The sequence below is a fragment of the Styela clava genome, chromosome 15, assembly GCF_964204865.1.
Source record: "Styela clava chromosome 15, kaStyClav1.hap1.2, whole genome shotgun sequence".
NCBI lineage: Eukaryota > Metazoa > Chordata > Ascidiacea > Stolidobranchia > Styelidae > Styela > Styela clava.
Window position 1 is genome coordinate 419,109 of NC_135264.1, and position 26,116 is coordinate 445,224.

At 34.7% G+C, this 26,116-nt stretch overlaps 1 long non-coding RNA gene across 3 annotated transcripts; it reads right to left on the reverse strand.

The window, feature by feature from the left end:
* Window positions 1-10,498: 10,498 nt before the first annotated feature.
* LOC144432424 (uncharacterized) lies at window positions 10,499-22,815 on the reverse strand. 3 transcript variants are annotated; one of them, XR_013480630.1, is made up of 4 exons: window positions 22,661-22,815; window positions 12,440-12,538; window positions 11,475-11,587; window positions 10,499-10,997 (listed from the first exon to the last, which is right to left on the reverse strand). It is a non-coding gene; the product is annotated as an uncharacterized LOC144432424 (long non-coding RNA). The 3 variants fall into 3 exon arrangements; XR_013480632.1 differs by lacking the exon at window positions 22,661-22,815 and adding an exon at window positions 14,407-14,672; XR_013480631.1 differs by lacking the exon at window positions 22,661-22,815 and having other exon boundaries at window positions 12,440-12,928.
* Window positions 22,816-26,116: the final 3,301 nt, after the last annotated feature.

Consider the following 26,116-nt stretch of genomic DNA (forward strand, 5'->3'; position numbering starts at 1 on the left):
AACCTGCTAGCCAGAAATTTTTAGATATTATCGCATATACGACATACACCTTTACTATAAACTAAAGTTTTTTTTTTATTTTCCTACAACTCTTGTCTCAAGTCGACTCACCTGAAAGCTTATTCTTCTTATCCTCAGTGTTAATTCTGGATGGTGACAATAAGTAAACGGAACCATAGATTCGCGTTATGCATTGGGATGTCTAACAATTTTTATCGTCAAGTTCGGTTTACTGTGAATTCTCACCCGTTTACAGTCAGTGAAATACCAGAAAAAATATTCTATGCTTCGAGATTTTCTTCCACGAGATTCAGCTATTTGGAATTCAATACCTTATAGTTATTTCTCAATCAAATCAACAGGAACTGCGTCAGTTGATATTTACTAACGCGCATTACCATTATTCTATATATATACATAGTGTCAGTATCTATTGGTATATTAGTAGTCGTCGGTAGCTTCACTTTGAGTTTTCGTGACTTTGAGAAAATTTCCAATTGAAACGTCTCAGTGTTGTGGTAGTTTTATATTATCAGCATTAATTATAGGCTATCACTTACTAAATCGCGATTGCTGTTACTGACATTCATTGTGCCAATTTCCTTTCAACCCAATGGTTCAGTGACTGAATTTATTTACGCATGTCTCAAGTCACCCTCAGCTGTGAAAAATGTCAAAAGCGTATACGTGCTATACGTTGGTACTTTTTTGGTATTAAAATTTTCATCATTACTGTACCATTCCTTGTTTACCAAGCCAATCCAATATGACGTCATAATGAACATAAACATTGTTTTAAAGACTTATAATTTGATTGCAGATAAAAAACGATACAGGCGAAATCCTCGTCTAAATATGTATGCTGACCAACGTAGAATGTAGATTTGTATAACGGTGTTTCAATTCATTGATGGAAGAGGAGATTCTGACTACAAATGTTTGCAGAAGAATAATGACATACGTAAGTTTTTGAGACGTACGACATTTTCGACACAAAACCCTGTTTAAAGAATTTTCTCATTCACATTAAAAAGCAATCATATATGAACGTTATGTTTTGTTCAAAATCAAATTATTGACTAAAAATACTCATGTCTGTATCTTTCAGATATTGGTATTTATCCAAATGCATTACTTTCCAATTTGAAGTAGTGCCGAAATCTAGTCACAACATAAGAATTATTTTTGATTGTATTTTCCGTATAGTCAGTAATCTCTCGTCATTTTATGAAATTATATTATACTCCGTAATGAGCTTACTCACTCATTCATCCACACTTGATTACATCGCGAGCGAACACGGTTCTTCTTGTTTTGATAACATTTAAGAATGAGTTAACCTTCTACTTTCCTGGCTCACGTGAATGGAGACCATTGTCAACGTGCCCCATGCCCTGTCCCAGCCAAATCGATTTATTGTCAACTATATTCAGTTTTCAAGCAACTCGACTCAAAGCGATAAAGTGAGTCCTGAACTGAACTGAACTGAGTCCTTATAGGGGAGCTCTCGTTCAACATAACTGTGTCTAAATAACAAGTTCAAACTATTACACCTAACGAACTAGTGTAATGAAAGACATCAGTTAGCACACAATTATTTGAATCTTTCATACCGAGACCCTGAAACTAATGGTAAAATGCGAGATTTGAGACAAACACCACGCCAAGTTTTAAAATAACAAATTAGCAATCATTCATCAAGTTAGGGTTATAAATGATTTGAAAATTTTAATTTCCGGAGTAATCAGCATTCATAACCCCAAGCCAAACCTTAACTGAATAAATACTTTCTTTAAGTTAGAGCGATGACGGGGTTGTTTTTTGGCGCAGGATTTGAAAAAAAAAATCCAAACGTTTCACATAAAAGTTACTCAATGTTGGGTTTCTTTATTTTTGAATGAGGAACTAAGTTTTCCCTCAGTAATACTTTGCTCTGTGGAGGTTAATTAAAAACCAGACAGACTTTACTAGAGACTCCGAGAACATTTGGAACAATCTTTTGTGGAGTACGATTTTGAACTCTGCTCATAATGCGTGTCATCTGCTATTTCTCATTTGCATGTCCGGGTTCGGAGAAATATTTTACGACAGGCGCATCTATGACTAAACAAGATCGCAACCGACGACAGTGAGCAGCAATGAGGCAATTCCTGAACCTGCAAAACGCGGTTGAAGGTCGTTCCATGCGGCAAAAAATCACTTTCAGCTTTTAGTACTTTTGTCTGTTCAGTTGACCTACCGACGCACATAAAAGTTTATATCAAGAAACATAGTAAAACAATAATACGCTTTAATAATACGATACCTGTACTCGTTTCTTGATATTGAAGAAAAATGTTCGATTCCTCTTACATTGCAAACTCTGTTTCATCAAATTTTTAATAATTCTGGATTGTGACAATAAATAAAATGAAATTAGTGGTCGTCGTTATCCTAACTTTGAGATCATTTTTTGAGTATGTTCTCGTGAGTTTGCTTTGAGCAAATTTACAATGAAAACGTGTCATTGTTATGGACGTGTTATATTGCCAGCATTAGTTGTAGGATAGGCTATCACTTACTAAATCGCGATTGCTCTCATTTAACATTGTTTGTGCCAAGTTCTTTTAACCCAACGTTTCAGTGACTAAATTTATTTACGCATGTTGTAAGGTATCCTAAGCTGTGAAAAATGCCAATAGCGTGGGTCCTAAACGTTGGTACCTTTTGGTATTCAATCTTGCATCATTATTTCATCCGTGTTTGTTTCTCAGGTCGGTTTGCAATTTAGTATGACGTCATAATGAATCTAATTTGGCTTTTCGTCTATCTACGTTTGCTGACAAGTATAGAATGTAGAATTGTATAAAGGTGTTTAAATGCAGTTGAAACTCTTGCCGTGTAGTGGGCTTAAGTCTGTGGTAGTCGAAACTGCGCGAGGTAGAATTTCTCTAATATTACAAATTACATACTTTTTTGAAAGATCTTTATAATAGAATTCCTACATAAATTGTTAAACATACTTAAATTTTTGTAAAAATTCTTTTCAACACGTCAAGAAAGTTTTAGTCAAGATGTTTATTTTAATTGAATATTATGAGTTGTTCGGTCTTGTTGCAGGTGTTTCTCGAGCGTGAGAATCTTTAATCTTACATACATTCAGAAAACGCGAGTGCGCTTTACAAAATCGAGTCAGTTGTATGGTCGTGTTATATTGTTAGAATAAGTTATATCACTTACTAAATCGTGTTTGCTGTCATTGACATTCCAAAGGTCCTAAACGCCTGTACTTTTTTAATATCAAAACATTTGTAATCATTTTATCCTTTTTCATTCACTAGGCTGGCTCGCCATCGGTTCAGTATGACGTCAAAATTAATAGAAACATTATTTATGGAGTTATAATTTGATTGTTGATAAAAACCGATACAGACGAATACTTGCCGTTCGCTGACCAATGTGGTGTGTAGAGTCGTATAAAGGTGTTTCAATTCATTGATAGAAGAGGAGATTCTGACTACAAAGATTTAGAGAAGATTAATGAGAGGCGTGAATTTTTGGGGTGTAATATTTTTTTGGGATATAACGCTGTTGAGGAACCTTCTGATTTACATTTCAACGTAATGTTTGGCTCAAAATCAAAGTATTGAATACAATCACTCTATAGCTTGTAGATTCTGATATTTTTCAAAATGCTATGGTCCCGAAATCTCGTCACAAAACGGAAATTGATTTGATTTTAATTTTCTTATAATCGGTAATCTTACCGCCATTTAATAAAATTATTTCACTCCAACTTGAGCTCATGCACTCATTTATCCACTCTGAGTTACCTGCGGAGAAACCCAATATATATTATACTATGGACTATGGTCAATAGGATAATTCCGGTGAAATGTGAGTTTGCTATTTATTTCAGGCCGGTTTGTAACTATTGAAACGCTAATGAAGTAAACTTTTAATTCGTTCCTGATATTAATAAACTTTCTTTCGTTGATATAGTATCTCATCATATCTGAGTTATGAAGCGGTCTAACTAAACTATTGAAACATAAAATTACCAAATTATCTTAAGTATTGAAAAAAAAATGAATCATCTCAAATGCAAGGAAGTTAGATTCGGTCTGTTCCTGTCAATGACCTAACGGTAACTTAATGAATACTGGCTATGTGATTATCAGATTTTTTCAGTATTTGTTGGCGCGTTGGTCCGTTCTTCAGTTACTTAGTAAATGTTTAGTAATATCTCAGATATAATTTAGTAAATGAAAGTATGGTACATAATCTCATTGGTCACAAATAGGCTGAAATGAAAAAGTTATCCACGATAGTCATTTAGCATTTTCACTGTATTTTCTTCATACGGTATTTTTATTGTTTCAACCTGCTTGCCAGAAATTTTTAGATATTATCGCATATACGACATACACCTTTACTATAAACTAAAGTTTTTATTTTTATTTTCCCACAACTCTTGTCTCAAGTCGACTTACCTGAAAGCTTATTCTTCTTATCTTCAGTGTTAATTCTGGATGGTGACAATAAGTAAGATTCGCGTTATGCATTGGGATGTCTAACAATTTTTATCGTCAAGTTCGGTTTACTGTGAATTCTCACCCGTTTACAGTCAGTGAAATACCAGAAAAAATATTCTATACTTCGAGATTTTCTTCCACGAGATTCAGCTATTTGGAATTCAATACCTCTTTGTTATTTCTCAATCAAATCAACAGGAACTGCGCCAGTTGATATTTACTAACGCGCATTACCATTATTCTATATATATATACATAGTGTCAGTATCTATTGGTATATTAGTAGTCGTCGGTAGCTTCACTTTGAGTTTTCGTGACTTTGAGAAAATTTCCAATTGAAACGTCTCAGTGTTGTGGTCGTTTTATATTATCAGCATTAATTATAGGCTATTACTTACTAAATCGCGATTGCTGTTACTGACATTCATTGTGCCAATTTCCTTTCAACCCAATGGTTCAGTGACTGAATTTATTTACGCATGTCTCAAGTCACCCTCAGCTGTGAAAAATGTCAAAAGCGTATACGTGCTATACGTTGGTACTTTTTTGGTATTCAAATTTTCATCATTACTGTACCATTCCTTGTTTACCAAGCCGATCCAATATGACGTCATAATGAACATAAACATTGTTTTAAAGACTTATAATTTGATTGCAGATAAAAACTGATACAGGCGATTTCCTGCTCGTCTAAATATGTATGCTGACCAACGTAGAACGTAGATTTGTAAAACGGTGTTTCAATTCATTGATGGAAGAGGAGATTCTGACTACAAAGATTTGGAGAAGAATAATGACATACGTAAGTTTTTGAGACGTACGATATTTTCGACAATAACCCTTTTTAAAGAATCTTCTTATTCACATTAAAAAGCAATCATATATGAACGTTATGTTTTGTTCAAAATCAAATTATTGACTAAAAAAAATCATGTCTGTATCTTTCAGATATTGGTATTTTTCCAAATGCATTACTTTCCAATTTGATGTAGTCCCGAAATCTAGTCACAACATAAGAATTATTTTTGATTTTATTTTCCGTATAGTCAGTAATCTCTCGTCATATTATGAAATTATATTATACTCCGTAATGAGCTTACTCACTCATTCATCCACACTTGATTACATCGCGAGCGAACACGGTTCTTCATGTTTTGATAACATTTAAGAATGAGTTAATCTTCTACTTTCCTGGCTTACGTGAATGGAGACCATTGTCAACGTGCCCCATGCCCTGTCCCAGCCAAATCGATTTATTGTCAACTAAATTGAGTTTTCAAGCAACTCGACTCAAAGCGATAAAGTGCCCATCTCGCTTTCTGTGCCTCAAAGTTTTGCCGCAATTGAATCCAATTTGAAATCGGTTTAATTCTTTCATAACAATTATTACGATGGTACTTGAAACAAAATCAGGAACATCGAAAGAAACCGATACAGACGAATACTTGCCGTTTGTTGACCAAAGTTGAGTGTAAAATCTTATAAAGGTGTTTTAATTCATTGATAGAAGAGGAGATTCTGACTACAAAGATTTAGAAGAAGTTTTAAGTTTTTGAGATGTAATATTTTTTTTGGATATAACGCTGTTGAGAAACATTCTGATTCACATATCAACGTAATTTTTTGCTCAAAATCAAATTATTAAATAAATTCTGATATTTTTCAAAATGCTGTATTTCGCAAGTTTGAAGTGGTCCCGAAATCTCGTCACAACACGAGAAATTGATTCGATTTTTTTCGTATATTTGAAAATATTATCGTCTTTTAATAAAATTATTTCACCCCAACTTGTGCTGACTCACTTATTTATCCACTCTGGATTACCCGCGGAGGAACCCAAAGTATAATATACTATGGACTATATTCAATAGGATAATTTCGGTGAAATGTGAGTTTGGTATTTATTTCAGGCGGGTTTGTAACTATTGAAACGCTAATGAAGTGAACTTTTAATTCGTTCATGATATTGATAAACTTTCTTCCGTTGATAGTGTATCTCATCATATCTGAAGTTATGAAGCGGTCTAACTAAACTATTGCAAACATAAAATACTATTCGAGCCGTTAATGCTTCCAAACTCAATAATATTGTATAGTAGTATCAACTCTAACACGCTACTGTACAAAAAGCAATTATGTCGCAATCAAAAAAATAGGCTTGTTTAATTTATAGTTCATTGCAATTTTGGTTTCCGCATCAAGGACAAGTTCGTATTATTAATATTAATTGGATTTGTAAATTGTTAAAAAAATCACTTTTAGCTGTTCAGTACTTTTAGCTGTTCAGTTGCACCTCCGACGCATATAAAAGCTTATATTCAGAAATAAAGTTAAAGACGTATACGCTTTAATTTTGCTCGTTTCCTAATATCTTGAAAAATATAGTCCATTGCAAATTTTATTTCCAATAAATATTTAACTGATCATATCTGAGATTTTAGGTTGGTCGTGAATTGTTCCCTAATGTGCAATGTTATATAGAAGTACCTCGAACACGAACACGGTTCTGTAAAGAAACAACCAAGTCTCCTAGCTAGACTATTCAAAAGGGAATGTTTCCTTCTAGTTTATTGCGACTTTATATGTTATACTACAAAGATTTTGTAAATTTATATATATTTAACAAATGCCAAATTATCTTAAGTATTGAAAAAAAAATGAATCATCTCAAATGCAAGGAGGTTAGATTCGGTCTGTTTCTGTCAATGACCTAACGGTAACTTAATGAATACTGGCTATGTGATTTTCAGATTTTTTTCAGTATTTGTTGGCGCGTTGGTCCGTTCTTCAGTTACTCAGTAAAGGTTTAGTAATATCTCAGATATAATTCAGTAAATGAAAGGCCGGTACATAATCTCATTGGTGACAAATAGGTTGAAATGAAAAAGTTATCCACGGTAGTCATCTAGCATTTTCCTTTTTTTTCTTTGTACGGTATTTCCAATGTTTCAACCTGCTTGCCAGAAATTTTTAGATATTATCGCATATACGACATACACCTTTACTCTAAACTAAATTTTTTTTTTCCAACTACTCTTGTCTCAAGTCGACTTACCTGAAAGCTTATTCTTCTTATCTTCAGTGTTAATTCTGGATGGTGACAATAAGTAAACAGAAATTGTCACAACCATAGATTCGCGTTATGCATTGGGAAGTCTAACAATTTTTATCGTCAAGTTCGGTTTACTGTGAATTCTCACCCGTTTACAGTCAGTGAAATACCAGACAAAATATTCTATGCTTCGAGATTTTCTTCCACGAGATTCAGCTATTTGGAATTCAATACCTCATAGTTATTTCTCAATCAAATCAACAGGAACTGCGTCAGTTGATATTTACTAACGCGCATTACCATTATTCTCTATAAATACATAGTGTCAGTATGTATTGCTATATTAGTAGTCGTGACTTTGAGCAAATTTCCAATTGAAACGCCTCAGTGTTGTGGTCGTTTTATATTATCAGCATTAAATATAGGCTATCACTTACTAAATCGCAATTGCTGTTATTGACATTCATTGTGCCAATTTCCTTTCAACCCAATGGTTCAGTGACTTAATTTATTTACGCATGTCTCAAGTCACCCTCAGCTATGAAAAATGTCAAAAGCGTATACGTGCTATACGTTGGTACTTTTTTGGTATTTAAATTTTCATTATTACTGTACCATTCCTTGTTTACCAAGCCGATCCAATATGACGTCATAATGAACATAAACATTGTTTTAAAGACTTATAATTTGATTGCAATAAAAACTGATACAGGCGATTTCCTGCTCGTCTAAATATGTATGCTGACCAACGTAGAATGTAGATTTGTATAACGGTGTTTCAATTCATTGATGGAAGAGGAGATTCTGACTACAAAGATTTGGAGAAGAATAATGACATGCGTACGATATTTTCGACAATATTCCTGTTTAAAGAATCTTCTTATTCACATTAAAAAGCAATCATATATGAACGTTATGTTTTGTTCAAAATCAAATTATTGACTAAAAATACTCATGTCTGTAGTTTCAGATGCCGGTATTTTTCCAAATGCATTACTCGCCAATTTGAAGTAGTCCCGAAATCTAGTCACAACATAAGAATTATTTTTTATTTATTTTCCATATAGTCAGTAATCTTCTCGTCATTTTATGAAATTATATTATACTCCGAAATGAGCTTACTCACTCATTCATCCACACTTGATTACATCGCGAGCGAACACGGTTCTTCTTGTTTTGATAACATTTAAGAATAAGTTACTTTCCTGGCTTACGTGAATGAAGTCCATTGTCAACGTGCCCCATGCCCTGTCCCAGCCAAATCGATTTATTGTCAACTATATTCAGTTTTCATGCAACTCGACTCAAAGCGATAAAGTGCCCATCTCGCTTTCTGTGCCTCAAAGTTTTGCCGCAATTGAATCCAACCTGAAATCGGTTTAATTCTTTCATAACAATTAATACGATGGTACTTGAAACAAAATCAGGAACATCGACATCTCGATTGTAACCTACAGAAAACAATGAACAAACTGATTATAACATGCGGATATCCAAACAAATCTTACAGTAGTGTACAGTGGCAATTAAAATTTACAAATATCAGCACATAACTAAATGCATAAAATTATATATACGGTACTTTACTTTATTTGAGACTGATTAGATACATACCACATGTTTTAGATCCCCAGGTGACACTATCCAATTAAGTTTAATCCAAAGTGAACTCAATGTAACTTGCATGTCTAAAATATAAAAGCAGCTGTTATTTACTTAGTATAACTATAATACAGCCCTAACCTGCAGTCAAAAATTATATTTTAATTACAATCGGGCATCTCGCATTCAACCCCGATTCTAACTTCAATCCATATTGGTATTTTTAACTGCAAAATTGAGAATACTAAAACCAATACTAAACATCAGGAACGTCTCGGAAGACTCTAACTAACAATGAACATTAAGCTAGACACTGACAATGCATCCGAGCTGCTTGCTATCAATTTGCTAATTACAGTGATTAATCGAAACACTGTCGAAATACTGCTATGGGACACTGCGTCAGATGATTTTCGTCGACTGCGTAACGTCATCAGATTCAGAACTGAACTGAGTCCTTATAGGGGAGCTCTCGTCCAACATAACTGTGTCTAAATAACAAGTTCAAACTATTACACTTAACGAACTAGTGTAATGAAAGACATCAGTTAGCACATAATTATTTGAATCTTTTATACCGAGACCCTGAAACTAATGGGAAAATGCGAGATTTGAGACAAACACCACGCCAAGTTTTAAAATAACAAATTAGCAATCACTCATCAAGTTAGGGTTATAAATGATTTAAACATTTTAATTTCCGGAGTAATCAGCATTCATAACCCCAAGCCAAACCTTAACTGAATAAATACTTTCTTCAAGTTAGAGCGGTGGCGGGGTTGTTTTTTGGGGCAGGATTTGAAAAAAAAAATCCAAACGTTTCACATAAAAGTTACTCAATGTTGGGTTTCTTTGTTTTTGAATCAAGGACTAAGTTTGCCCTGACGAATACTTTTCTCTGTGGAGGTTAATTAAAAACCAGACAGACTTTACTAGAGACTCCGAGAACATTTGGAACAATGTCTTGAGTTGTACGATTTTAAACTCTGCTCTTATTGCGTGTCATCTGCTATTTCTCATTTGCATGTCCGGGTTCGGAGAAATATTTTACGACAGGCGCATCTACGACTCAACCTGACCGCAACCGACGACTGTGAGCAACAATGAGGCAATTCCTGAACCTGCAAAACGCAGTTAAAACTCGTGCCGTGCGGTGTGCTCAAGTCTTCAGCGATTGCAAACAATCACTTTCAGCTTTCAGTACTTTCATCTGTTCAGCTGACCTACCGACGCACATAAAAGTTTATATCAAGAAACATAGTAAAACACTAATACGCTTTAATATTGCGATAATTATACTTGTTTCTTGATATTGAAGAAAAATGTTCGACTCTTATTTCATTGCAAATTTTGTTTGTTTCACAAGGTTTTCTACTCCTTCCACCCTTTGAGTAGGTGTTTGACATTTCCACCCTAACAACCCCACCCACATCGGTAGGAAGATCAACCTTCTTGCAAGCCTGGAAACGTACTATAACCACCCAAAGGAAGCATGAAACCACGACAGGTTTTCAAGATTTAAACAAATTTATTAAAACAGTAAATATTTGGCGAAATTGACTACTAAAGGTCGCAGATAAATACAGTCGTAATGAGAAAGTCAAGTTACGCCTTTTTTGTTTTTTGAATGGGAATTCTTCATTTGGCAGGAGCAGTAGGCATGCTGTGATGAATGTCAAGCTTTTCTGCTACCTGGTATTTGTAGATTGAAAATCCTGTAACAAAGAGTCCATCACTGGCCACTGCCATTGCTTTTGTGTAATTAAAGCTTCCATTCGAACTGTGATCTAGTGATGATCCAGAGTTCATCATTGGAATGGACTTACAATCTAAAAATACAAAAAAAGAGATTAGATGAGTATGTCTTTCGCAGTAGAAAAACGGTCGCATGTTAACTTCGAACATATTCAATACAAATGTTTCCAACTGAATTGGAGTCCTTGTGCTGGACAAGTAATTTATGATAGTAATTTATAAAAGTGCTGAACAACACAGACTAGCTATTTTTCCAGTTTGTCTACTTACCAAGGTCATATTTAAATAGACGAATTTCACTAAACTAAGTTATATCCCAATCCACTAGGGCTAGACATAAGTAATAAGTATTGATTCCAACTCTTCATGATTTTAAAGCATAGAGTGATATCATCATACATCTACATATAGGCTATATAGAGTCAAAAATTTATAGAAAAATAGAAAGTTATTTTCAACAATATATTTGTAATGGTGACATTATTTTATTCAGTTTCGCACTGTATTTTACACCCAAATACAGCGCACTAATTTTAAAAAAATTAACCAACCTATCAGTTGTTCACTGCTCATCTGCTATATTTCTCCCATTTAGTTTCTCTGCTATTAGCTACTTGTGAGTTCCAATACTGTGATCATCTTCATTTTCAAGAAAATCAACATCCTGAATAGAAAGTTATTTTCAACAATATATTTGTAATGGTGACATTATTTTACTGTATTTTACACCCAAATACAACGCACTAGATTTAAAAACATATACCATTATTAGACTTGCAGAAAGGGCCTAAGTCACATTTTTGGAAAATTCATCTTTTTTCAATATTTTGGGGTTTTGAGCCATGCTCTACACAGTGGATGATGGTCTTGAAATCCTGAATTTCTGAATAATAAAAATTTCAGCTGGACCTAGGACTATAATATTTTGTAGAAGTTAAGAACAGAATGGGCCGAAGTCCAGCTTAAATTTTTATTATTGAGAAATTCAGGATTTCAAGACCACCACCTTGTAGAATGTAGAGCATGGCTCAAAACCCCAATGCTCAGAACCCCAAAATATTGGAAAAAAAAGAGTCCTAAGTTCCAGTATGATGAGCATGAACATTAGAAATGAAATGTCCGAAACTTACATCCCCAAAAAATTATTCAGTGCAACTTAGGCCTAAGTCACCTTGTTTTACTTTGCATCCCATACAAAAAATTCAGAAGTTATTGAGAACAGAATGGGCCAAAAATCCTTTATGGGGGTAAAAAAGCTGGAAGGAATTGAAGCTGAAGTGCCAAAAAATATCGATTACAAAGATATTCTCATCCACACTAAAATAACCAGAGCTCAGGTATTTACTAAGTGTGAATATTTAGGAATTCAAAAATAAAAAAATTACAAACTGTTTTTTTGCATTTTACTCAAAACTCGAAATTGTGACTTAGGCCTGTTCTGTTCTCATCCGGCGATATTCTTATTGCATAAAATAACAAGACTCAATTATGAGTTGTTCACTGCAGCACTGCTCACCTGCTATATTTCTCTCATTTAGTTCCTCTGCTATTATCTACTTGCAGACTTGTAAGTCCCAATACTGTGATCATCTTCATTTTCAAGAAAATCAACATCCTGAATAGAAAGTTATGTGCTTAGTAGGCTACTAACAAAATGTATGATAGCTGTTAAAATTGTGTAATTCCAAGTTAAGCACGAAAGAAAAATAAATTGTTCCCGCTCGACTCACCAAACAGATAAACGAGAATATCGGTTGGAAACCGAAGACTTATCGATCGATAGTTAGGGGATCCCCCAAAACAGAAACTGCAGTTTCGATTCATCCGCTCTTGTAACTTGCGCACTGCGCATCGCACACACACACTCGGCGGGTTTCAAAATTCTCTCGCTTTACAAAAATCTAGATCACTATATCAATAATTGATTGATAACTCGCTAATTATACGACATAATTCGCCCAAAATCAATAGGCTACTGGTCCGAGATAAGATGAATGCACATGCAAAATCTGGAGCAGCTTCAATCTCGCTTTCGTGAGATATCGCGTGCATCTAACAGACACACACACAGACAGATATACAGACAAATACCTATCAATATACTTACCGATCTTAAGATCGATAAGTAATAAGCCCAATACAGCAATAGCCTGTACAGAATCTTTTTGGCAAGTTTGGCAAATCAAGATTAGTTGAGATAGCTCCCGTTACTGGTACGAAGTTCAGAAGTTAGACTCGCAATATAAGTTACTGATAACGTTATATTTCTGTATTTATATGGTCTTATCGGGTCTCCTGAAGTATGCGTCGCAAGTACTTCTAGTTGGCCTGACTCAACAATATTTACATATGTAATTTCTAACCCCCACATGCAGACATGACTACGTCATCCAAAAATCACATCACTGCGAAGTCGCAATGACGTAATACGGCCCTCAAAAGTATACGAATGGTTGCACAGACAATCATCCGAAATTGAGCAAGCTAGCCTATTTCTTGTCGTCGAAACGATACCGTATCGATACAGCGATAAAAGAGAGATCGCTGCACAGATGCCATTTCGGACGATCGTAACTATACTTTAGAAAGCTCTATGACGCGATGGTGATGCAGTGATGTAATTTCCGGATGACGTAGTCATGTGGGGGTTAGAAATTAGATATTTCCAAAATTGTCGAGACAGGCCAACTATAAGTAGGTACCTGCGGCGCGTACTTCAGGACACCCATCTTATCTAGGCCTAGTACTGGTCACTTAACGTTAGCGAACAAAGCTTGACAAGATCAAGTCAAGTCACCGCGCATAAAAATATTCAAAACGATTTCAGCCAATAGCGTTCAGCCTTCTCAAATCGTCACAGTCACCTCGATATCACGTAACACGTGTTCATGCATTTCCACCAAGTTTAGTGGAGAAAATGTTTGGTAACACACACTCTGAATGCATTAGCACGGTGTATATAAAATTATGCAACGAAATAAGATGGAAAATTCATCACTACACCCCAATGGAGGGGGTGGAAATGGCAAATATCCTTTTTTTCTGTTAAGAGTGGCGGTACATATTCTCATTGGTAGAGAAAAAATAAGTTAAAATAAAAAAAAAGTTATCCTCGATAGTCATTTAGTATTTTCGCTGCATTTTCTTCATACAATATTTCTAATGTTTCAACCTGCTTGCCAGCCATATTTCGATATTATCGTATATACGGCATACGCCTCAACTCTAAAGTGCTTTGATATATTTTCCTATCAACTCTTGTCATAAATCGATCTACCTGAAAACCTATTCCATTTATCCCTTTAATATTCTTGATGGTGACAATAAGTAAAATGAAATTAGTGGTCGTCGTTAGCTTAACTTAGAGATAGATCATCTTTTGAGTAAGTTCTCGTGAGTTTGCTTTGAGCAAATTTACAATGAAAACGTGTCAGTGTTGTTGTCGTGTTATATTGCCAGCATTAGTTATAGGCTATCACTTACTAAATCGTGATTGCTGTTCGTCTATCTACGTTTGCTGAAGTATAGAATGTAGAATTGTGTTGAGGTGTTTAAATGCAGTTGAAACTCTTTCCGTGTAGTGAGCTTAAGTCTGTGGTAGTCGAAACTGCGCGAGGTAGAATTTCTCTAATATTACAATCATTTTTGAAAGATCTGTATAATAGGATTCCTACATAAATTGTTTAACATCGAAAAAGTTTCAGTCAAGATATTTATTTTAATTAATTATTATGAGGTATTCGGTCTTGTTGCAGGTATTTATCGAGCGTGAGAATCTTTAATCTTACATACATTCAGGAAACACGAGTGCGCTTTAGCTTAAAAGCCTTTTATGTTTTCTTTGTCCACATTGAAATGTTAGAAATAGGTTCCTCATGACGCAGTAATTAGTTAAAACAATGCAGTAAATGCTTTATTTTTATTCCAGGGAGTCAGCGATACGCGCAAAAGACAGACTTTTTTTAGGCTGAGAAGCATTTGAAAAATAAACACAAATTCTTTTAGAAAAGAATTTAGAAAAGAATCTTATTAATTAGTCCCAGGATCAGGGATGGCCAATACCGAATAGTTCACTATTTCGAATACATTCGAAATTATTTTTTTCGAATATGAAATTTCGAATACTTCGAAAATAAAATCCACAAATTGAAGCTTATCTAAATGTATGTAGGAATTTCCATATAATAAGCAATGGAATAACTGCTATCTACAAGTTACAACCTAGCTATATTACCAGGCATTTCATATTTGCAGATTATTGCAGTATATATTTTATACACCACGAGTCATGTTAACAGAATTAAATTAATACGGCAATAGTGGTATCGATGATGGATTTGAATATTTGCGTAACACAAAATCATCCTAGTAAAACGCTCATACTTTTAAATACCAACCATCATCCAAATTATTTGAGTTATTTTTCCGACTTGTGACAACTTTTTCGTGAGTACAAAAATGCGAATCAAAAATTAATTATATTCGGGAACTTTACCACACATTATAAGTCCGCAGATCGCCGTTGTATGTTTGAGTAATAATACGTTAATTTAATTCTATTATCATAACTGAAATGTTTTGTAAATCGGGCAGTTTACCACACATTTTAAGGCCACAGATCGATAATTAACTTTGTCATGTATTTCTATGGTGATAAACTTCGCAAACCTGAAATTGTGCCAATCCTGAATGTTGATTTAAAATAGTGATTGAATAATTCGGCAATAAAGGCATTTCTGCGTGGTCATAAGACGAGATGGCGTTAATGAACAGCACTTCTTTTACAGGATATTTTACGTATGCGACTTAATGCTAAAAAGATTGGGCTCGAGTGCTTTTTTTTTCGAGTGCTCGAGTGCCTAATAGAGGTCAGGCGCTAATTGTAACTAATTCCCTCAAGTTTCAACGTGTTTTCAACAAAACAATACCCCGGCGATAATTATAGCTAAAATGTTACCGAGCAATTCACAATTTTATTTATGGAATTTGCAAATTCACCAGTTTCTTGACGATTTTGATATTGTCATGCCCTAAGTATTAGTGCAAAAAATACTCCCATTCTTCCGCGGCGGTTTGACGGGTTCTTTGTTCTATTCTTCAGAAAGTTCTGACACGGGGATATAGAATACTGAATCCGGAGGGTTGAATCCCTGTCCACTTACTGGTGATTTTCCGTTTTGAAATGCGTGAAACATTCTTTATTTTAAATTAAATGACGTTTCGCGGGCTAGAGTTCTCCCCGAAAATGATGTGTTCCAGACGTTAGTTAGACGATAGATAAAACATTAGATTATTAATTTTCGTGACGCCCCGTTTTCGAAAATACAAAGTTATATCGCAAAAAAGCGTTATGATACATTTGGAATGAAACATTATTTACCGTTAATTCAGATCATATTTTACTCTTCATGACACCCGGTATCCGAAAATACAGTTGTATCTCGAAAAATGTGTTTTGTTACATTTAAAATAAAACATTTTTGCGATTAATTTAGATCATATTTTACTTTTCAGGACACCCGTTTTCGAAAATACAAGGTTATATCGCAAAATGTGTTTTGTTACATTTGAAATAAAACATTTTTGCGATTAATTTAGATCAAATTTTTCCTTTCACGGCAACCCGTTTCCGAAAATACAAAGTTATATCACAAAAAATGCGTTTTGTTACATTTATTTTGCATTCCCAATAAAATACATAATTTCCCTAATTAATGTCGTCGATGAATCTGTTCCTGTCGTTCAAGCTCGACACACGTTTGGACGAGTGCGGGGGCGGTTTTTTACGATTTTATTATACGATATATTACGATTAAGATTTTATGATAGAAGTGAATTTGTCTCAAGATGGTATTTTACGATTCCTGCCCACAGAAAATAAACACGCTGACAGGCTTGGTTATAATTGATATTCGTTAAATTTTTTTTTACACTATTAATAAACGCACCACACCAATTGCGACCATATAAATTGCAGTCGCATCGGTATGGACTGTATGTTTTTGGCGCTCTCACATTAATAATAATTTTCAACAAAATAATACCCCGACGGTCATTAAAGCTGAATTCGTTACCGAATAATTCACAATTTTATTTACGGAATTTGCAATTTCAAGATCTCACTTGACGATTTTGATGATGTCATGCCCTAATTATTTCTGCTTAAATGCCTCAAAATACAACAAATGTAATCATTTTCGACGATAACAGGCGCAACAATTCGTAAACGAGCCGTTATAACGAAATTCGCGATTGATTTTACCTCTCTCTTGTTTACAATTTTAACATCCCGCCGGCCATGTATGGTCGAATAAAATGTTCACATATTCGAAACATGACTTGGCCAAGGATGGAAGGGATCACTAAAGATCTAATAGAAAGTACATACGCGAGGGTATGATATTAATATCGAGAATATTTGTGAGCATATCACAGGACTGAAATATTTTGCACCCGGCTGTTTGTTTGTTGGCAGAACAACGATACGCTAAAGTTAATTGGTCGAATACAGGGAAGTATTTATTTATCATCTCACTTGCGAACATCGAGGTTTTGACGGAATTGTACGATCATGTTGTCTTTCTTAAATAATAACTTTTTCAATAAATGTTCATTTTACTTTTGCGTCTTTATTATATGTCGGGTTTTCATTTATTTTAAATTCGAAATTGTCCGAAATACTCCCAACAGGTGTATAAGTACAATAATATTAGTACTTATCAAAGTACTTACCAGGGAAGTTTAATACACACGATGTGTAAAGGGCGTCGTAACTCCCGTTTATTAATTATAAATTATTTTTCATTCTGCTTAAAAATCAACGGCAGCATCTCACGTAACTCTCGCGACCAAATCTCTTTTGTTTTGTATGGCATCGTCTTGGCGATGAATTTATTGCCGACTGAATTTTAATTGTGTTTTAGGATAAGTTATTTTCTGTTTGTTGGTTTCTAAATTTTACAAACTTGGGTAGCAATTACTATTAATGTGAGATTTGTGCATATGAACGATTGAATATCGCGACTGGATGTCCGATATCTGAGAATGCGTAATTCTCTTTCAACATTAATTTTCAGAATATCAGCGTTCATGTGGTCGAATAAAAATTATTTATCAAATGGATTGGTATTTCGAGACACTGTCAAAATTATTTGGGATCCACTATCATATCATTCGTTTATTTTTTTTATTCATGTTTTTCTCAAGAATCACCCTCCTTATATTTAGTGTACCTTCGCAAAAGAAAACTCTTTGGTGTCATCGTTCCTATTAGTGTAATTGAAATATATGGAAACCTCGCAAGTGGCGTTGTGATGCGAATATTTGATACTAGGTCAGCAGCATTACAAAGAGTGCTATTTATGAATGTTGAAAGTACATGACATTACTGAACATTTTGCCAATATATGATGTTTTCTGCTCGATTTAAACTAACTCGCACGCAAACCAAGGCATGTCGACATTTAAAAATTACTTGTCTTTGGGTAAGCTCTGAAATAGTATAATATAAATGTAAATGAGGAATTAGGTCACGCTAGCTCACGAAACGGGAGGATTTTCAAAGTGATCTTGTGTAATATTTCGGAGAAAAAAGTTTGAAAGGAAAGTAGGTCAACCAGGGATGGCCAATACCGAATAGTTCACTATTTCGAATACATTCGAAATTATTTTTTTCGAATATGAAATTTCGAATACTTCGAAAATAAAATCCACAAATTGAAGCTTATCTAAATGTATGTAGGAATTTCCATATAATAAGCAATGGAATAACTGCTATCTACAAGTTACAACCTAGCTATATTACCAGGCATTTCATATTTGCAGATTATTGCAGTATATATTTTATATACCACGAGTCATGTTAACAGAATTAAATTAATACGGCAATAGTGGTATCGATGATGGATTTGAATATTTGCGTAACACAAAATCATCCTAGTAAAACGCTCATACTTTTAAATACCAACCATCATCCAAATTATTTGAGTTATTTTTCCGACTTGTGACAACTTTTTCGTGAGTACAACAATGCGAATCAAAAATTAATTATATTCGGGAACTTTACCACACATTATAAGTCCGCAGATCGCCGTTGTATGTTTGAGTAATAATACGTTAATTTAATTCTATTATCATAACTGAAATGTTTTGTAAATCGGGCAGTTTACCACACATTTTAAGGCCACAGATCGCCGTTGCATTTTAGAATTGTGATAGTTTTATTATTTTGTAAATGCGAATCCGAAATTAATTACAATTGGGCAGTTTACCACGTATTTCATGTCCACAAATACCCGTGGTATTTGGTATTAATACTTCCATTATTTTATCAATATAAAAATGGGAATCAATATTTAATAATATCGGTCAGTTTACCACACATTTTATGTCCACAGATTGTCGATACAACCATGAGTTACATTGAACAGAATTTAATTAATACGGCATGACATTTTAAATGCTGGTACCAGTCATTGATTGGATTATTTATTGCAAAAAATCATCTTGGCTTTTAACTATCGTTATCAGAATTATTTGCCAGAAATTATTTTCTAATAAATTGACTTGTTTTTCCAACTTGTGACAATTTATTGGATATCGTAACAATGACGGCTATAAATACCGTATTTCCCGGCTAATAAGTCCACATGGCAAATAGGACGATGTCTATTTTTAGCACCCAAAAAGGGGTTTTTCCATACAGGCCCCCAATAAGACGGGTAGAAAAATTGTGTCCCTGTTGTTCAGTTATGCTGATATGCGCTAATGATTTTATATGTTTAGAACCAGATCATGTTAGTTTGGTAGAATCATATTATCAAATTAACTACCGGTATTTTTAACAATTGAGTGGTAAATTTAAGTTGTAAAACGGCAATCATTTTGGACAACCTATTAACCCGAATGTTGAAATAATTTTGGAATGTGATAAGTAATACACTGTACGTCCACGGGTTATTTCACAGCTGTGTTTTCCTGTCCCTGTCGTGTTCTGCTGAATCGGCAAAACGAAAAGGGTCACAAATCACTTTATCTCGGTGGCCGTGTTTCTCTTTATTAACCTCTTGAACCCGGCAAGCCGGTTTACCGGCTTGTTTGAGTACGCTCTGTGCCCCGGCAAGCCGGTTTACCGGCTTGTTTTTCGTGTCGGAAGGAATCAACTTTAAGATCTCGTATCTCAAGAACCACAATGAGTATTTAAATAAATTTTGTATTGCATGAAAGCTTGTTATTGGGACTAATTATATTGTAAATATCGGTGCTCTAATATACGATGTTCCAGTGAAATTGGCAATTTGAAAGTGCGTATGAAATTATTGTATGATAACAAATATTTAATATAAAGAATTTCGACTTCTTGCCTAAATAGCCACATATTCAATCGACAATATATGTGGCAAATTTGAATAGCTTTTCATATACGTATCCAAAACGATTTTACGATGAACCATTCAAATTTTATGGCTAAATATATTAGATTATCTGTAGATTCAACAGCGACGCTGCGTCAAAATGATGTTCTCATTGAAGAGAGGCAACGTCTCGTCACGCACAACTTTACGTATATTACGCAAATGCAACAAAACGTGACGATATCCGCAATAACGTTACGTCGAGATGTTATTATTTAAATGTCCGCAGGAAGTAATTAATTAACCCGATGTTACGCATTCAAAATTCGCACTACGCTTTGACTTTGACTGCCCGCTCAAGCCCCATTAAGTTGTGGTTACGTATACGCAATAGGAACAAGATTGTGATTTTATTAGCAAATAACGGAACAATAAAGATTATGAAGAATGTATGTACATAAAAGACTGCTTGCTAAAATTTTAAAATTGAATATTGTACTTTGTTGTGCCCGGAACAATGAAGAACATGAAAATATTATGCAGATAAAAGACACCTTCTAAATCCAATATTGCAATTTGTTGTGCCAGTTATACCAATGGTTGTTGGTTTCGTTACCTATACATAGGTACTCATTACAGTATTTGCACTTATATACTGTCTTGCATCGTTTCAGCAACGCTTTATCTTTAGCAGCTGGATTGGATTTTTGGCAATAATGTAAATTTTGCTGCATACGACGCATCTATTATTAGAACTGGCGTTTTGCGGTGGGGGTATCTAGTTCTGGCGACGCATATGATCTTCTTGGAATAAGAGTTGCTCATTCTGGATTATTAATTCTCTCAGATATTGATCCATCCACTTGCTTCGCCTAACATTCGTACAATCAGATATTTTGATCTGCAGAGCAGGCAAGTACTTATTTTGGTTGATATTTGAACAAATACTGATGGGCGAATAAAACATTTTCCGCGGGAAATTTAATATGACGATATTAACTTTCCTTCACTTTGCTATTACTGCGCGCATTACTCGACGTCGGTACTTCACTCCATGCAGGGTTAATATCATATCGAAACTCGGCGACCGATGTCCCGCTGAGAACGTCGTCGTGAAAGTTATCTTGCGCATTTTGCCACGCAATACGCTTCGAACGTACTTATCAACATCTTCATGACGTTAGTCACGTGATCGGCTTTTGCGTAGCTGCGTAATCAGTGCGTCATGGCCGCTTATCGAAGTTGTTCACCCGACACAATGATACACAATTGAATATTTAAATATAAAATTGGTTATATGGCAGCCACAATAGTAATTCAAATATCAACAAAAAGCTTATAAAAAACTCTTTATGAACATCAATTATTGGCAGTATATTTTGTACCAAAATAACGAAATTTCAAGCCAAAACTCACATACATGCAGAAAAATCACTGTTAGATTAGGGTCAATTTTATTAATTTTGACAAAATGTATTTCAAATTGGAAAATACATTCTGAATGCACGATAAAATTTCCTTTCGATTGAAATGTCACACAACGTGCTACTATAATTGGTAAAAAATTATAAGCGTTCCAAATAGCCAGTATTTAGAATGATTTTATTGTTTTACCAACACGGCGCCGCGAACCTTCAGGGTGAGCGAGTAACTTCGCTCAGAGCCGTCAGAGTTCAAAGAGTTAAAGTAACGATAACCGGTCTGCGATTAAATATCATGATTGGCAGACCCTAAGACCCAAATATAAGGTTACACAAATCATGCTTGAGAAGACTCATGCGAATAAAAACAGGCCGCATAGAACTACATACTTTCTCAATTAGACGCCCCCCTAGAAAAGCGACTTATTGCCCGGAAATACGGTAATTGTCAATTTTTTGACGTAATGGAAATGAATTTGTAAATTAAAAGCCTCGTAGACGAATGTCGGCAATGTCCACCCACGCAAACGTGCAAATGTGTCGCAACACTATGCGACGTACGGTCGCACAGAATATAAACAATCAAAGTGCCGATTCTATTTCATCGTCATTACAATACGTGAGACAGCGTAAAAAGTCGTTTGAAGATTCCCATAAAACAAAACACCACGTTTACGGCGAAAAGTGGCTACTATTCGGAATTATTCGAAAAAGAGCAGAAAAGTTATTCGAATACATTTGAATATTCGATTCGTTTTGGACAACCCTGCCCAGGATAAATGAAAAAAATAAAATTCGGCTTCAAATTAATATTGACAAGGTTCCACTTGAAAATGTCAACTCATACAAATACCTAGGTATCCACATTGATGACCAATTGAAATGGACATCACACATTAATTACATTGCTGGAACGTTGTCAAGTGCAACAGGTTTATTATTTAAACTAAGAAAATTCCTCACCATGCCAGCTCTCCGATTGGTTTATTTTTCTCTTTTCCAGTCGTATCTGCAGTATGGCATTATAACTTGGGGTAGTGCGTCATCGACTCTACTCCACAGATTAGAAGTTTTGCAAAACAAAGCAATTAGAGCCATATGTAGTGCACCTTTCCGATCTAGACTAGATCCTTTGTACCACAGGTGTTGAATTATTACAGTATTAAGCTTGGTCATATCCATGAATTTGAGATACTGAAACTCATGCACCAGTACTTCGATAACAAGCTTCCCACGGCATTCGCGGGAATTTTCAGAATGCAGAGTAATATCCATTCATACTCTACTAGATCAGCTTCGTCAAGTTCATATTACCGGTATGTCCCAAGATATTCATCAAGCAGGACACAGAAATCCATAAAATACACGGGTGTGAAACTGTGGAATGCCTTACCAAGTACCATTAAATCTTTAGGCTATTACGGTTTCAAATTATATCTAAAAAGTAAATATATTAGTTATTATCTCTCTTCCATCAGCCATTGATTGGAGTATTCAGTATGATTCGCCATCTTCTGTCCATAGCCCAGTAGTCGCATTTGTAGACTGTCGCCATGGCTGCCCAAAAAGCCGGAGGAACTATAGGTGTAAGGAGTCTATTTCTAATGTACCCCGTACTTTTAACTTTACCAACCTTGGTGCAACCTCTACACTAAAATGCCAAAATTCGTTATATTTTAATTTATTGAGCAAGCATATGCCTACCATTCTTTCGTAAATTTTATGCCCACTTACTGTGGAGCATATTGTATATATATATATATATAACTCTATTACGGTAGTTAAACGGACCTGCCATAATTGCAGTACTTAAGCGGACGTCGTTCCTGTGCCCGTATCATTGTTTGCAAATACGTGCTTGGAGAGCGCGAGAGCCGTTGACAACTACGGAGAAAAAGAGTCAACACAATCCTCTCCATAACAGATATAAAATTTTTGTCCGCCTAATTCGTCCACTTAATTCAGACCACCAAATGTTTTAGCCTATTTCGGCACTAAGCCGGACCCCTCTTATATGTCGCCCTGGATGTCTACATAAATGATGTTGCTTTTATTTTAATACGCATTTTAAAGCGTATGACCTCGCTTTAATTTCCGATGGATTCGAACCATTTAGCAATACTTATCACAAAAAATAGCGTTTCTTTTTTTCAATGTTCAGTCTTTCGTGCAAGGGAGATGCACTGTGTTTGGTGTTGGAAATATTCTTCCATATCAAAAAATACTCGAAATGCAACGTGAAGGTAGACAAATCGAAACAAATTGATCCAAACGTGTTATATATTTGAAACTGGGAAATACACAGAGCATATCACAAATGTTCGCCTATTCCAACCCTATGGTGCAACATATAGATTAAACAGATGCTATGTTGTAAGTGTCAAGATATCAATACCAAGTCAAAATTATGGCATTCCAATAATATTGATAAACATTGCGCAAAATATACCTCAGAAACCCGCATATCTATATGGCTATTTATGCGTGACATATAATTGAAAAACAAAATTTTGAAATGCCATACATATGGAGAAACAATACACAAAATATTTTTCAAACGTATCACCAATCTGATTGCTAAAGTGTGAAATATTATTTTAAAAAGGAAGTGTGGTATATAATAGTAAAATAAAATATGAAAGTGCTATGTAATTTTGAGAAACAATAAAAGAAAATTATATATACGCAGAAGGTAACCGCAGAATGAAATTCGGAAATGCCAATAATATTGAAAAAATATCACACAAACTTTATCTCAAAGTCCACCTATCCGGCCTTTTAAGTTATACAAATAATTGTAAATTCTGGTATGTCAATAATGAAGACAAACATCACACTAATTGGATTTCAAATGTTCATCTATCCGGTCACTCAAATGTGGCACGTAATTGAAAAATGAACACCAGCCCTATTGAGAAACATTACACAAAATATATCTCAAATGTCAACTTATCCGACCACCTAAGGGTGGCATACAACAATTGAAAAAAAAGTCTTAAATCATATTGAGAAACATCACGCAAAATATATCTCAAATGTCCACCTATTCGGCCATTTAAGTGTGGCATACAACAATTAAAATAAAAACTCTGAAATCATATCGAGATACATTACACAAAGTATATCTCAAACGTCCACCTATCCGGTCACCTAAGTGTGGCATTGAACATTAAAATGAAAATTCTGAAATCATATTGAGAAACATTACACGAAGTATATCTCAAATGTCCACCTATCCGGCCACCTAAGTGTGGCATACAAGAATTGAGATAAAAATTCTGAAATCATTTTGAGAAACATCACACAAAGTATATCTCAAACGTCCACCTATCCGGCCACCTAAGTGTGGCCATAAACATTAAAATGAAAATTCTGAAATCACATTGAGAAACATTACACGAAGTATATCTCAAATGTCCACCTATCCGGCCACCTAGGTGTGGCATACAAGAATTGAAATGAAAATTCTGAAATTATATTGAGAAATATTACACAAAGTTTATCTCAAATGTCCACCTATCCGGCCACCTAAGTGTGGCATACAAGAATTGAGATAAAAATTCTGAAATCATTTTGAGAAACATCACACAAAATAGATCTCAAATGTCCACCTATCCGGCCATTTAAGTGTGGCATACAACAATTAAAATAAAAACTCTGAAATCATATCGAGATACAATACACAAAGTATATCTCAAACGTCCACCTATCCGGCCACCTAAGTGTGGCCATAAACATTAAAATGAAAATTCTGAAATCACATTGAGAAACATTACACGAAGTATATCTCAAATGTCCACCTATCCGGCCACCTAGGTGTGGCATACAAGAATTGAAATGAAAATTCTGAAATTATATTGAGAAATATTACACAAAGTTTATCTCAAATGTCCACCTATCCGGCCACCTAAGTGTGGCATACAAGATTTGAAATGAAAATTCTGAAATTATATTGAGAAATATTACACAAAGTTTATCTCAAATGTCCACCTATCCGGCCACCTAAGTGTGGCATACAAGATTTGAAATGAAAATTCTGAAATCTTATTGGGAAATATTATACAAAGTGTATCTCAAATGTCCACCTATCCGGCCACCTAAGTGTGGCATACAAGATTTGAAATGAAAATTCTGAAATTATATTGAGAAATATTACACAAAGTTTATCTCAAATGTCCACCTATCCGGCCACCTAAGTGTGGCATACAAGAATTGTAATGAAAATTCTGAAATCATATTGAGAAATATTACACAAAGTATATCTCAAATGTCCACCTATCCGGCCACCTAAGTGTGGCATACAAGAATTAAAATGAAAATTCTGAAATCATATTGAGAAATATTACACAAAGTATATCTTAAATGTCCACCTATCCGGCCACCTAAGTGTGGCATACAAGAATTAAAATGAAAATTCTG